Genomic DNA, 12,338 nt, shown 5'->3' on the forward strand with positions numbered 1-12,338 from the left:
TACCTTCGTGATCACGCAAAGAGGTCTGCCGTGGCGGTCCGTTCAGAGTTCGCTTAGAAGCTAGCTCACTTCTTCTGATGAAAGTGGCCACCCCCAGGACCACAACGTGAAACATGATCATGTTAAGACTAAGAATATTATTTTAAGATTAAGGCCATACACATTATCAAAACTATAACAGATTAAAAACGAATTTAAGCATGGCTGATACAAATGAAGGTTTTCAAATAAAATATTTTTTATTAAACAATGACAGACAACAAAAATGTGTGCTTGTGTGTGTGTGAACAAGAAAAACAAAAACCAGGGGCAGGTGATCCATGAAACAGACAGGACTGGTGATGGCCATAACAATCCTAAAGGTCCAGCATTGTTCTCACAAGCCGCTTCACTCAAGACAATAATAACATAATGAAAAGTTAGTATATCCCAAAAAATTAAATTAAATAAAAGTTGCTATAAAGGTGGTAGCGATTCATTACCGAACTCTTAGCTGACGAAGTCGCGCTAGCTAACTAGCTAGCAGGCAGTGCTTGAAAATTGGTTGAAACAACCAACATAAAATATAAATAATTACGCTGTGCATGTACAAATGAAGACCAGTATAAGCATCGCAAAGGGCCTCTGATACAATATAGACAGTTGACAATTCAAAAGAGGTCGATATTTCGGCAACTTAACTCTGGAACAACTCGACGCGCAGCAATGTAAGTGAATGGTGTCCAACGCCCACATGACAGTGTTTGGAACTATTCCGATCTTCATATCCCGGAAGTAGGCGGTTAAAAGCGCCGCCATTATTTACAACGGAGGTCTATGGGAGTGTCGCAACTCTCTCTCTCTATGGCTCTGGGAAAACCATAGAATAATTTGGTCATGTGACCACATAATTTTGAAAAGCAATCAATTTTACTCATCCTCCAAAGAAGAGAGATACATGGCATGAGAGTTAAGCACATTTTAGTGCAAAAAACTGTTTTTTCCCTTTCAAAGTACATTTTCTATGATTAAGGTTTTTTGATTGTAGTGTCTGGACAATTATAGACAAGTTTGAAAACATTTCACACATGTTTTAGTGCTTTAGTAGGCTACACAATGAGTCTATACAGTAAGCATGATGTTAGCTCTTAACTGCTGGATCATGCTAATTATTCAAACTTGTGGGTCTGGGGTGATTTGTGCCAAAGGGCATGGGGTAAGTTGTGCCAGATCCAGACCACCTAGAGACTTACATACTCACAGGGGATAATCTTGAGAAGTGAGGAGATGGGCATGCCTCATCATTGTTTGACTTAGGCCTACCTGCTATTTGTTTAATTTAGCTAACACTGATTTCAGTTTTGAGTTTGCACTATGTTAATAAAGATAAGTTTTATTCAGTTTTTAAGTGGCCTAAGTCACAATAGGATGTTTAGAAATTAGCCTAGTAACTTTATTCTTATGTTACATAATTGACAGACAGTGTTCTGTCAACAGGCATCTATTGCCAAAGCCTTTTTTGCCTGAAATGATTCAAAAATATCATATATTGTGTTGCTATGGTGCTCTAAATGGTTGCTAGGGCGTAGCTTGATAGCTTCACAATGATCCTGAGAGACTGATTGGTCGTCTGAGTAAAATGAGCCCGCCCCCTTGTCTCTGTGACACTGTGATCCAGAGTTGTGTTCAATACAAAATCCCTATGCAATTGACCATAGTAGGAAAAATGCATGCTATGGTATTCCAGGGTGACAATATCTAAATAAACCTTAAATTAGTCATTTTGTATTGAATTTGTCTTGCTTTCATATAGCATACGGTTCATAACAGTAAAATGTTCTGTTTTACTTCAGAAAGCACTGGCACAATTTACCCCAACATATTTCCCCAAAAGGCAAAACTTACCCCGCACCAGGGGCAAGTTGTGCCATGAGACCACTTTTTTCCCAAAAGCTATATTTCTGAAACTATTTATTTCAGATCCAAAGTAATTATTCTCAGGGATGCACAACATCCTGAAATACATGCACATCCTTAAGTTGAAGGCATTACTGTCATGGCCTCACTTTAAAGTCACTTTGAGTAAAAACTGGCACAACTCACCCCACTCTCCCCTATAGGAGAGAAAAGAGGAGCGCAACTTCCCTTTCATGATATTTGACTTTAAAATCATAGGTGGACAAAGTACACAACTTCCTTACTTGAGTGAAAGTACAGATACCACTGGTCAAATATTACTCCGTTACAAGTAAAAGTTATAAAGACTGATTTTTACTGAAGTAAAAGTGCAGAAGTACTTGTTTTTTTAAAAGTGCTTAAGTTTCAAAAGTAAGAAAAGTAAATGTCAATGCATTGTTTTATTATTGTTGTAATACGTACAGTAGCCTACCTTATGCCTCTGATATATGCCTGCCCTCATATCAATATCAGCTGTATTTCAAGAACAACGTTGTATTGTGGCTGAAAATGAAAATCGGGTTGATGTCAGACTCAGAAACCAACACCAGGAGTTCTGACGTCAATCCGACTTTCATTTCCAACCAAAATTATGTTACGACTCTCTACTCTCTACTCGAGGACCTTGACAGAAATATAGTGGAGTAAAAAGTACGATATTTGTCTTTCAAATGTAGTGAAGTTAAAGTAAAAAGTTTCCAGAAAAAACAATACTCAGGTGAAGTACAGATACTCAAAGTGTACTTAAGTACAGTAGCCTACTCAAGTAAATGTACTTTGTTACTGTCCACCTCTGTTTAAAATGGCAGTGTTGCAACTGTCCTCATTCTTCACTAACTTTTATTAATGCACTAAAAGAAACCATCTATTGAACATGTTCTGTGTGTGTCCCGTCCAGGTCCGGCTTCTTCCAGACTCTCCTGTGTGTGGTGTGTGTGTGTGTGTGTGTTCGCTGCGGCGGGGTCCTGGTGTGTCATTACTGCCCCCTACAGGCCAGAGGCGGCCGCTGCAGGAACATCACCACCGAGTGCGCGCTGCGCGAGCGCTGCTTCACCGGCTGGCGTCACTACGGTCCGGTGCTCGTGCTCGCCGGCCAGGGCTGCGCGTCCCCGGAGCTGTGCGGGTCCAACCACACACACACACTCATGGGCGTCGAGTATCAGATCAGCTACACGTGCTGCGCTCGCGACCTGTGCAATGAAGCTCGTGCACAGGGGAACCGTCTCCAGGAGCGGATCGCGGTTACCGTTAGTACCCGTCATACCGTCAGTTACCGTCATTGAGCGGGTGACACGAGCAAATGTCGCGCGCTCATGATGGCTTGTATTAGGCTAATACTTTTATGATTTTATTAGTAAAGCTGAAACGGACATTATCAGCTGGTTTACAGTCAGGGAACTGATGAACCGGTTAAATGAAGCATGTTTGAGTCCTCATGGTTAGTGTGGTTCAGTTAGATGCTGAAACTACACCGTTCTGGGAAATTATTTTGGAATAAAGATTATTTTGGAATATATTAGTTGTTCCGTCTGTTGAACGACTGCAGCCTCTCGGCCTTTACAGGACAATTAACGGTTTTTGCACTATTTATATTCAAGTTTTGGCAGTTTTCCCTCATATCCCGAAACTACTGTGTGTAAACTAAATAAATGTAGGCCTAATATGTAATGTAAACTATATGTAATATAAATATCAACACGATCTCTAGCACGCATTGTATCTGTCGTATACGCAGAAATGATCTTTGCGTGCATGTGATACACTGTTACCCTGGATTAAATATATGTAAACCAAATCTTTGTATATTCAGAAAGAGTGGGACTCTAAACCATCGACATCAGTTCCTTTCATTTGTTTTGTTAATCAAATTGACTCATTTCTACACCAGTCTCCGTCTCCTATTACGCATTTTAATTAAAGTGGGTAAGAAAATAGTTTTATTCAAAAAAGGTTGGAAAAATTAAACGTAATTTTAAAAACCGAGTTTCGTAAACCTGATCTCATGATGATCTGAGTCTTTAAGAGATGGTGATTTTCATATTTAAGTTGGCTTGAGAAAGCCAACTTACTGAAATCCTATTTAAACTTATTATTATTCTTCTTACTTCTTTTTCTGACCGCAAATTTTGGGACACTAACTCCTCATAGACCGTTCAAGCTACATACTCCAAACTCGGGTCAGACCTTCATACTGTTCTGACTTGGTGTGCTATATCTTTTCAGACTGCTTTGACTTACGGTTTTCTTAAAAATTAATATTCAAAATCATAAAAATCCCATAGACTTTCATTGCAGACTGCTCAAATTGAGCCAAGACTACGGTAGCCCATTAGTGTACAAGCCAAAATCTCAAATCTAAATTCTCTGAAGCCCTAGACTCAATTAAACTACCATTCTATATCTATCTATCTATCTATCTATCTATCTATCTATCTATCTATCTATCTATCTATCTATCTATCTATCTATCTATCTATCTATCTATCTATCTATCTATCTATCTATCTATCTATCTATCTATCTTCAAACCTTATCTATCTATCTATCTATCTATCTATCTATCTATCTATCTATCTATCTATCTATCTATCTATCTATCTATCTTCAAACCTTATCCATCTATCTATCTATCTATCTATCTATCTATCTATCTATCTATCTATCTATCTATCTATCTATCTATCTATCTATCTATCTATCTATCTATCTATCTATCTATCTATCTATCTATCTTCAAACCTTATCTATCTATCTATCTATCTATCTATCTATCTATCTATCTATCTATCTATCTTCAAACCATATCTATCTATCTATCTATCTATCTATCTATCTATCTATCTATCTATCTATCTATCTATCTATCATCTATCTATCTATCTATCTATCTTCAAACCATATCTATCTATCTATCTATCTTCAAACGTTTTCTATCTATCTATCTATCTATCTATCTATCTATCTATCTATCTATCTATCTAACTTATCAATCTGTCTTTCTTTCTAACTAATCTATCTATCTTTCTAACTAACTTATCGATCTATCTTTCTTTCTTTCTTTCTTACTAATCTATCTATCTTTCTAACTAACTTATCTATCTTTCTTTCTTTCTAACTAATCTATCTTTCTAACTAACCTATCTTTCTTTCTTTCTTTCTTTCTTTCTTACTAATCTTTCTATCTTTCTAACTAACTTATCTATCTTTCTTTCATTCTAACTAATCTATCTTTCTAACTAACTTATATTTCTTTCTAACTAATCTATATATCTTTCTAACTAACTTATCTATCTTTTTTCTTTCTTTCTTACTAATCTATCTATCTTTCTAACTAACATATCTATTTTTCTTTCTTACTAATCTATCTATCTTTCTAACTAACTTATCTATCTTTCTTTCTTACTAATCCATCTTTCTTTCTTTTTAACTAATCTTTCTATCTTTCTAACTAATCTATCTATCTTTCTAACTAACGTATCTTTCTTTCTTAACTAATCTATCTTTTTAACTAACTTATCTATCTTTCTTACTAATCTATCTATCTTTCTAACTAACTTATCTATCTTTCTTTATAACTAATATATCTATCTTTCTAACTAAGTAATCTCTTTCTTTCGTTCTTTCTTTCTTTCTTTCTAACTAATCTATCTATCTTTCTAACTAACTTATCTATCTTTCTTTCTAACTAATCTGTCTATCTTTCTAACTAACTAAGTAATCTATCTTTCTTTATTTCTTACTAATCTATCTATCTTTCAAACTAATCTATCTCTTTCTTTCTAACTAATCAGTCTTTCCCTCTTTCTTTCTTTCTTTCTTTCTTTCTTTCTTTCTTTCTTTCTTTCTTTCTTTCTAACTAATCTTTCTTTCTAACTAATCTTTCTTTCTTTCTAACTAATCCTTCTTTCTTTCTTTCTAACTAATCTTTCTTTCTTTCTTTCTTTCTTTCTTTCTTTCTTTCTTTCTTTCTAACTAATCTTTCTTTCTAACTAATACTTTCTAACGAATCAATTTAACTAATCTATCTATCTTTTTAACTAACTTATCTATCTTTCTTTCTTACTAATCTATCTATCTTTCTAACTAACTTATCTATCTTTGTTTCTTACTAATCTATCTATCTTTCTAACTAATTTATCTATCTTTATTTATTTCTTACTAATCTATCTATCTTTCTAACTAACTAAATAATCTATCTTTCTTTCTTTCTTTCTTTCTAACTAACTTATCGATCTTTCTTCCTTTCTAACTAATATATCTATCTTTCTAACTAACTTATCTTTCTTCCTTTCTAACTAATCTATCTATCTTTCTAACTAACTAATCTATCTTTCTTTATTTCTAACTAATCTATCTATCTTTCAAACTAATCTATCTCTTTCTTTCTAACTAATCAGTCTTTCCCTCTTTCTTTCTTTCTTTCTTTCTTTCTTTCTTTCTTTCTTTCTTTCTTTCTTTCTAACTAATCTTTCTTTCTAACTAATCTTTCTTTCTTTCTAACTAATCCTTCTTTCTTTCTTTCTAACTAATCTTTCTTTCTTTCTTTCTTTCTTTCTTTCTTTCTTTCTTTCTTTCTAACTAATCTTTCTTTCTAACTAATACTTTCTAACGAATCAATTTAACTAATCTATCTATCTTTTTAACTAACTTATCTATCTTTCTTTCTTACTAATCTATCTATCTTTCTAACTAACTTATCTATCTTTGTTTCTTACTAATCTATCTATCTTTCTAACTAATTTATCTATCTTTATTTATTTCTTACTAATCTATCTATCTTTCTAACTAACTAAATAATCTATCTTTCTTTCTTTCTTTCTTTCTAACTAACTTATCGATCTTTCTTCCTTTCTAACTAATATATCTATCTTTCTAACTAACTTATCTATCTTTCTTTCTAACTAATCTATCTATCTTTCTAACTAACTAATCTATCTTTCTTTATTTCTAACTAATCTATCTATCTTTCTAACTAATCTATCTCTCTTTCTTTCTAACTAATCAATCTTTCTCTCTTACTTACTTTCTTTCTTTCTTTCTTTCTTTCTAACTATTCTTTCTTTCTAACTAATTAATCTTTTTTCTTTCTTTCTTTCTTTCTTTCTTTCTTTCTTTCTTTCTTTCTTTCTTTCTTTCTTTCTTTCTTTCTTTCTAATTAATCTTTTTTCTTTCTTTCTTTCTTTCTTTCTTTCTTTCTTTCTTTCTTTCTTTCTTTCTTTCTCTCTTTCTTTCTTTCTTTCTTTCTAACTAATCTTCTTTCTTTCTCTCTTTCTTTCTTTCTAACTAATCTTCTTTCTTTCTTTCTTTCTTTCTTTCTTTCTTTCTTTCTTTCTTTCTAACTAATCTTTTCTTTCTTTCTTTTCTTTCTTTCTTTCTTTCTTTCTTTCTTTCTTTCTAACTAATTAATCTTTGTTCTTTCTTTCTTTCTTTCTTTCTTTCTTTCTTTGTTTCTAACTAATTAATCTTTTTTCTTTCTTTCTTTCTTTCTTTCTTTCTTTCTTTCTTTCTTTCTTTCTTTCTTTCTAACTAATCTTTTCTTTCTTTATTTCTTTCTTTCTTTCTAACTAATTAATCTTTGTTCTTTCTTTCTTTCTTTCTTTCTTTCTTTCTTTCTTTCTTTCTTTCTTTCTCTTTCTTTCTTTCTTTCTTTCTTTCTTTCTTTCTTTCTTTCTTTCTAACTAATCTTCTTTCTTTCTCTCTTTCTTTCTTTCTAACTAATCTTCTTTCTTTCTTTCTTTCTTTCTAACTAATCTTTTCTTTCTTTTTCTTTCTTTCTTTCTTTCTTTCTTTCTTTCTTTCTTTCTAACTAATTAATCTTTGTTCTTTCTTTCTTTCTTTCTTTCTTTCTTTCTTTCTTTCTTTCTTTCTTTGTTTCTAACTAATTAATCTTTTTTCTTTCTTTCTTTCTTTCTTTCTTTCTTTCTTTCTTTCTTTCTTTCTTTCTTTCTTTCTTTCTTTCTTTCTTTCTTTGTTTCTAACTAATTAATCTTTTTTCTTTCTTTATTTCTTTCTTTCTTTCTAACTAATTAATCTTTGTTCTTTCTTTCTTTCTTTCTTTCTTTCTTTCTTTCTCTTTCTTTCTTTCTTTCTTTCTTTCTAACTAATTAATCTTTTTTCTTTCTTTCTTTCTTTCTTTCTTTCTTTCTTTCTTTCTTTCTTTCTTTCTAACTAATCTTTCTTTTTTCTTTTTCTTTCTTTCTAACTAATCTTTCTTTTCTTTCTTTCTTTCTTTCTTTCTTTCTTTCTTTCTTTCTTTCTTTCTTTCTTTCTTTCTTTCTTTCTTTCTTTCTTTCTTTCTAACTAATCTTTCTTTCTTTCTAACTAATCTTTCTTTCTTTCTAACTAATCTTTCTTTCTTTCTAACTAATCCTTTCTTTCTTTCTAACTAATCTTTCTTTCTTTCTTTCTTTCTTTCTTTCTTTCTAACTAATCTTTCTTTCTAACTAATACTTTCTAACGAATCAATTTAACTAATCTATCTATCTTTTTAACTAACTTATCTATCTTTGTTTCTTACTAATCTATCTATCTTTCTAACTAACTTATCTATCTTTGTTTCTTACTAATCTATCTATCTTTCTAACTAATTTATCTATCTTTACTTATTTCTTACTAATCTATCTATCTTTCTAACTAACTAAATAATCTATCTTTCTTTCTTTCTTTCTTTCTAACTAACTTATCGATCTTTCTTCCTTTCTAACTAATATATCTATCTTTCTAACTAACTTATCTATCTTTCTTTCTTTCTAACTAATCTATCTATCTTTCTAACTAACTAATCTATCTTTCTTTATTTCTAACTAATCTATCTATCTTTCTAACTAATCTATCTCTCTTTCTTCTAACTAATCAATCTTTCTCTCTTACTTTCTTTTTTTTTCTTTCTTTCTTTCTTTCTAACTATTCTTTCTTTCTAACTAATTAATCTTTTTTCTTTCTTTCTTTCTTTCTTTCTTTCTTTCTTTCTTTCTTTCTTTCTTTCTTTCTTTCTAACTAATTAATCTTTTTTTCTTTCTTTCTTTCTTTCTTTCTTTCTTTCTTTCTTTCTTTCTTTCTTTCTTTTTTTCTAACTAATCTTCTTTCTTTCTCTCTTTCTTTCTTTCTAACTAATCTTCTTTCTTTCTTTCTTTCTTTCTAACTAATCTTTTCTTTCTTTCTTTCTTTCTTTCTTTCTTTCTTTCTTTCTTTCTTTCTTTCTTTCTTTTCTTTCTTCTCTTTCTAACTAATTAATCTTTGTTCTTTCTTTCTTTCTTTCTTTCTTTCTTTCTTTCTTTCTTTCTTTCTTTCTTTCTTTCTTTCTTTCTTTCTTTCTTTCTTTCTTTCTTTCTTTCTTTCTTTCTTTCTTTCTTTCTTTCTTTCTTTCTAACTAGCCCATATTTCTTTCTTTTTAACTAGTCTTTCTTTCTACCAAGCCCATATTTCCTTCCTTCCTTCCTTCCTTCCAACTAATCAGTCTTTCTTTCTTTCTTTTTTTTCTTTTTTTCTTTCTTACTTTCTTTTTTCTTTTTTCTTTCTTTTTTCTTTCTTTCTTTCTTTCTTTCTTTCTTCTTTCTTTCTTTCTTTCTTTCTTTCTTTCTTTCTTTCTTTCTTTCAACTAATCCACCTTTCTTTCTTTCTTTCTTTCTTTCTTTCTTTCTTTCTTTCTTTCTTTCTAACTAATCCACCTTTCTTTCTTTCTTTCTCTCTTTCTAACTAATCCACCATCCTTTCTTTTTTCTTTCTTTCTTTCTTTCTTTCTTTCTTTCTTTCTTTCTTTCTTTCTTTCTTTCTTTCTTTCTTTCTTTCTTTCTTTCTAATCTTCTTACTAAACTAGCCCATATTTCTTTCTTTCTTTTTAACTAGTCTTTCTTTCTACCAAGCCCATATTTCTTTCTTTCCTTCCTTCCTTCCTTCCTTCCTTCCTTCCTTCCTTCCTTCCTTCCTTCCTTCCTTCCTTCCTTCCAACTAATCAGTCTTTCTTTCTTTTTCTTTCTAACTAATCCACCATTCTTTCTTTCTTTCTTTCTTTCTTTCTTTCTTTCTTTCTTTCTTTCTTTCTTTCTTTCAACTAATCCACCTTTCTTTTTTCTTTCTTTCTTTCTTTCTTTCTTTCTTTTTTTCTTTCTTTTTTCTTTCTTTCTTTCTTTCTTTCTTTCTTTCTTTCTTTCTTTCTTTCTTTCTTTCTTTCTTGCTTTCTTTTTTTCTTTCTTTCTTTCTTTCTTTTTTTCTTTCTTTTTTCTTTCTTTCTTTCTTTCTTTCTTTCTTTCTTTCAACTAATCCACCTTTCTTTTTTCTTTCTTTCTTTCTTTCTTTCTTTCTTTCTTTCTTTCTTTCTTTCTTTCTTGCTTTCTTGCTTTCTTTCTTTCTTTCTTTCTTTCTAATCCACAATTCTTTCTTTCGTTCATTCTTTCTAATTCCACAATTCTATATTTCTTTCTTTCTTTTCTTTCTTTCTTTCTTTCTTTCTTTCTTTCTTTCTTTCTTTCTTTCTTTCTTTCTTTCTTTCTAACTAATCTTTCTTTCTTTCTAACTATTCCACCATTCTTTCTTTCTTCCTTTCAACTAATCTATCTTTCTTTCTTTCTTTCTAACTAACTTATCGATCTTTCTTCCTTTCTAACTAATATATCTATCTTTCTAACTAACTTATCTATCTTTCTTTCTTTCTAACTAATCTATCTATCTTTCTAACTAACTAATCTATCTTTCTTTATTTCTAACTAATCTATCTATCTTTCTAACTAATCTATCTCTCTTTCTTTCTAACTAATCAATCTTTCTCTCTTACTTTCTTTTTTTTCTTTCTTTCTTTCTTTCTAACTATTCTTTCTTTCTAACTAATTAATCTTTTTCTTTCTTTCTTTCTTTCTTTCTTTCTTTCTTCTTTCTAACTAATTAATCTTTTTTTCTTTCTTTCTTTCTTTCTTTCTTTCTTTCTTTCTTTCTTTTTTTCTAACTAATCTTCTTTCTTTCTCTCTTTCTTTCTTTCTAACTAATCTTCTTTCTTTCTTTCTTCTTTCTAACTAATCTTTTCTTTCTTTCTTTCTTTCTTTCTTTCTTTCTTTCTCTTTCTAACTAATTAATCTTTGTTCTTTCTTTCTTTCTTTCTTTCTTTCTTTCTTTCTTTCTTTCTTTCTTTCTTTCTTTCTTTCTTTCTTTCTTTCTTTCTTTCTTTCTTTCTTTCTTTCTTTCTTTCTTTCTTTCTTTCTTTCTTTCTAACTAGCCCATATTTCTTTCTTTTTAACTAGCCTTTCTTTCTACCAAGCCCATATTTCCTTCCTTCCTTCCTTCCAACTAATCAGTCTTTCTTTCTTTCTTTTTTTCTTTTTTTCTTTCTTACTTTCTTTTTTCTTTTTTCTTTCTTTTTTCTTTCTTTCTTTCCTTTCTTTCTTTCTTTCTTTCTTTCTTTCTTTCTTCCTTTCTTCTTTCTTTCTTTCTTTCTTTCTTCTTTCTTTCTTTCTTTCTTCTTTCTTTCTTTCTTTCAACCAATCCACCTTTCTTTCTTTCTTTCTTTCTTTCTTTCTTTCTTTCTTTCTTTCTTTCTTTCTTTCTTTCTTTCTTTCTTTCTTTCTAACTAATCCACCTTTCTTTCTTTCTTTCTCTCTTTCTAACTAATCCACCATCCTTTCTTTTTTCTTTCTTTCTTTCTTTCTTTCTTTCTTTCTTTCTTTCTTTCTTTCTTTCTTTCTTTCTTTCTTTCTTTCTTTCTTTCTTTCTTTCTTTCTTTCTTTCTTTCTAATCTTCTTACTAAACTAGCCCATATTTCCTTTCTTTCTTTTTAACTAGTCTTTCTTTCTACCAAGCCCATATTTCTTTCTTTCCTTCCTTCCTTCCTTCCTTCCTTCCCTTCCTTCCTTCCTTCCTTCCTTCCTTCCAACTAATCAGTCTTTCTTTCTTTTTTCTTTCTAACTAATCCACCATTCTTTCTTTCTTTCTTTCTTTCTTTCTTTCTTTCTTTCTTTCTTTCTTTCTTTCAACTAATCCACCTTTCTTTTTTCTTTCTTTCTTTCTTTCTTTTTTTCTTTCTTTCTTTCTTTCTTTTTTTCTTTCTTTTTTCTTTCTTTCTTTCTTTCTTTCTTTCTTTCTTTCTTTCTTTCTTTCTTTCTTTCTTTCTTGCTTTCTTTCTTTCTTTCTAATCCACAATTCTTTCTTTCGTTCATTCTTTCTAATCCACAATTCTATATTTCTTTTTTCTTTCTTTCCTTTCTTTCTTTCTTTTTTTCTTTCTTTTTTTCTTTCTTTCTTTCTTTCTCTCTTTCTTTCTTTCAACTAATCCACCTTTCTTTTTTCTTTCTTTCTTTCTTGCTTTCTTGCTTTCTTTCTTTCTTTCTTTCTTTCTTTCTAATCCACAATTCTTTCTTTCGTTCATTCTTTCTAATCCACAATTCTATATTTCTTTCTTTCTTTCTTTCTTTCTTTCT

Source organism: Leuciscus leuciscus (genome assembly GCF_965113295.1).
Source record: "Leuciscus leuciscus genome assembly, chromosome: 10".
NCBI lineage: Eukaryota > Metazoa > Chordata > Actinopteri > Cypriniformes > Leuciscidae > Leuciscus > Leuciscus leuciscus.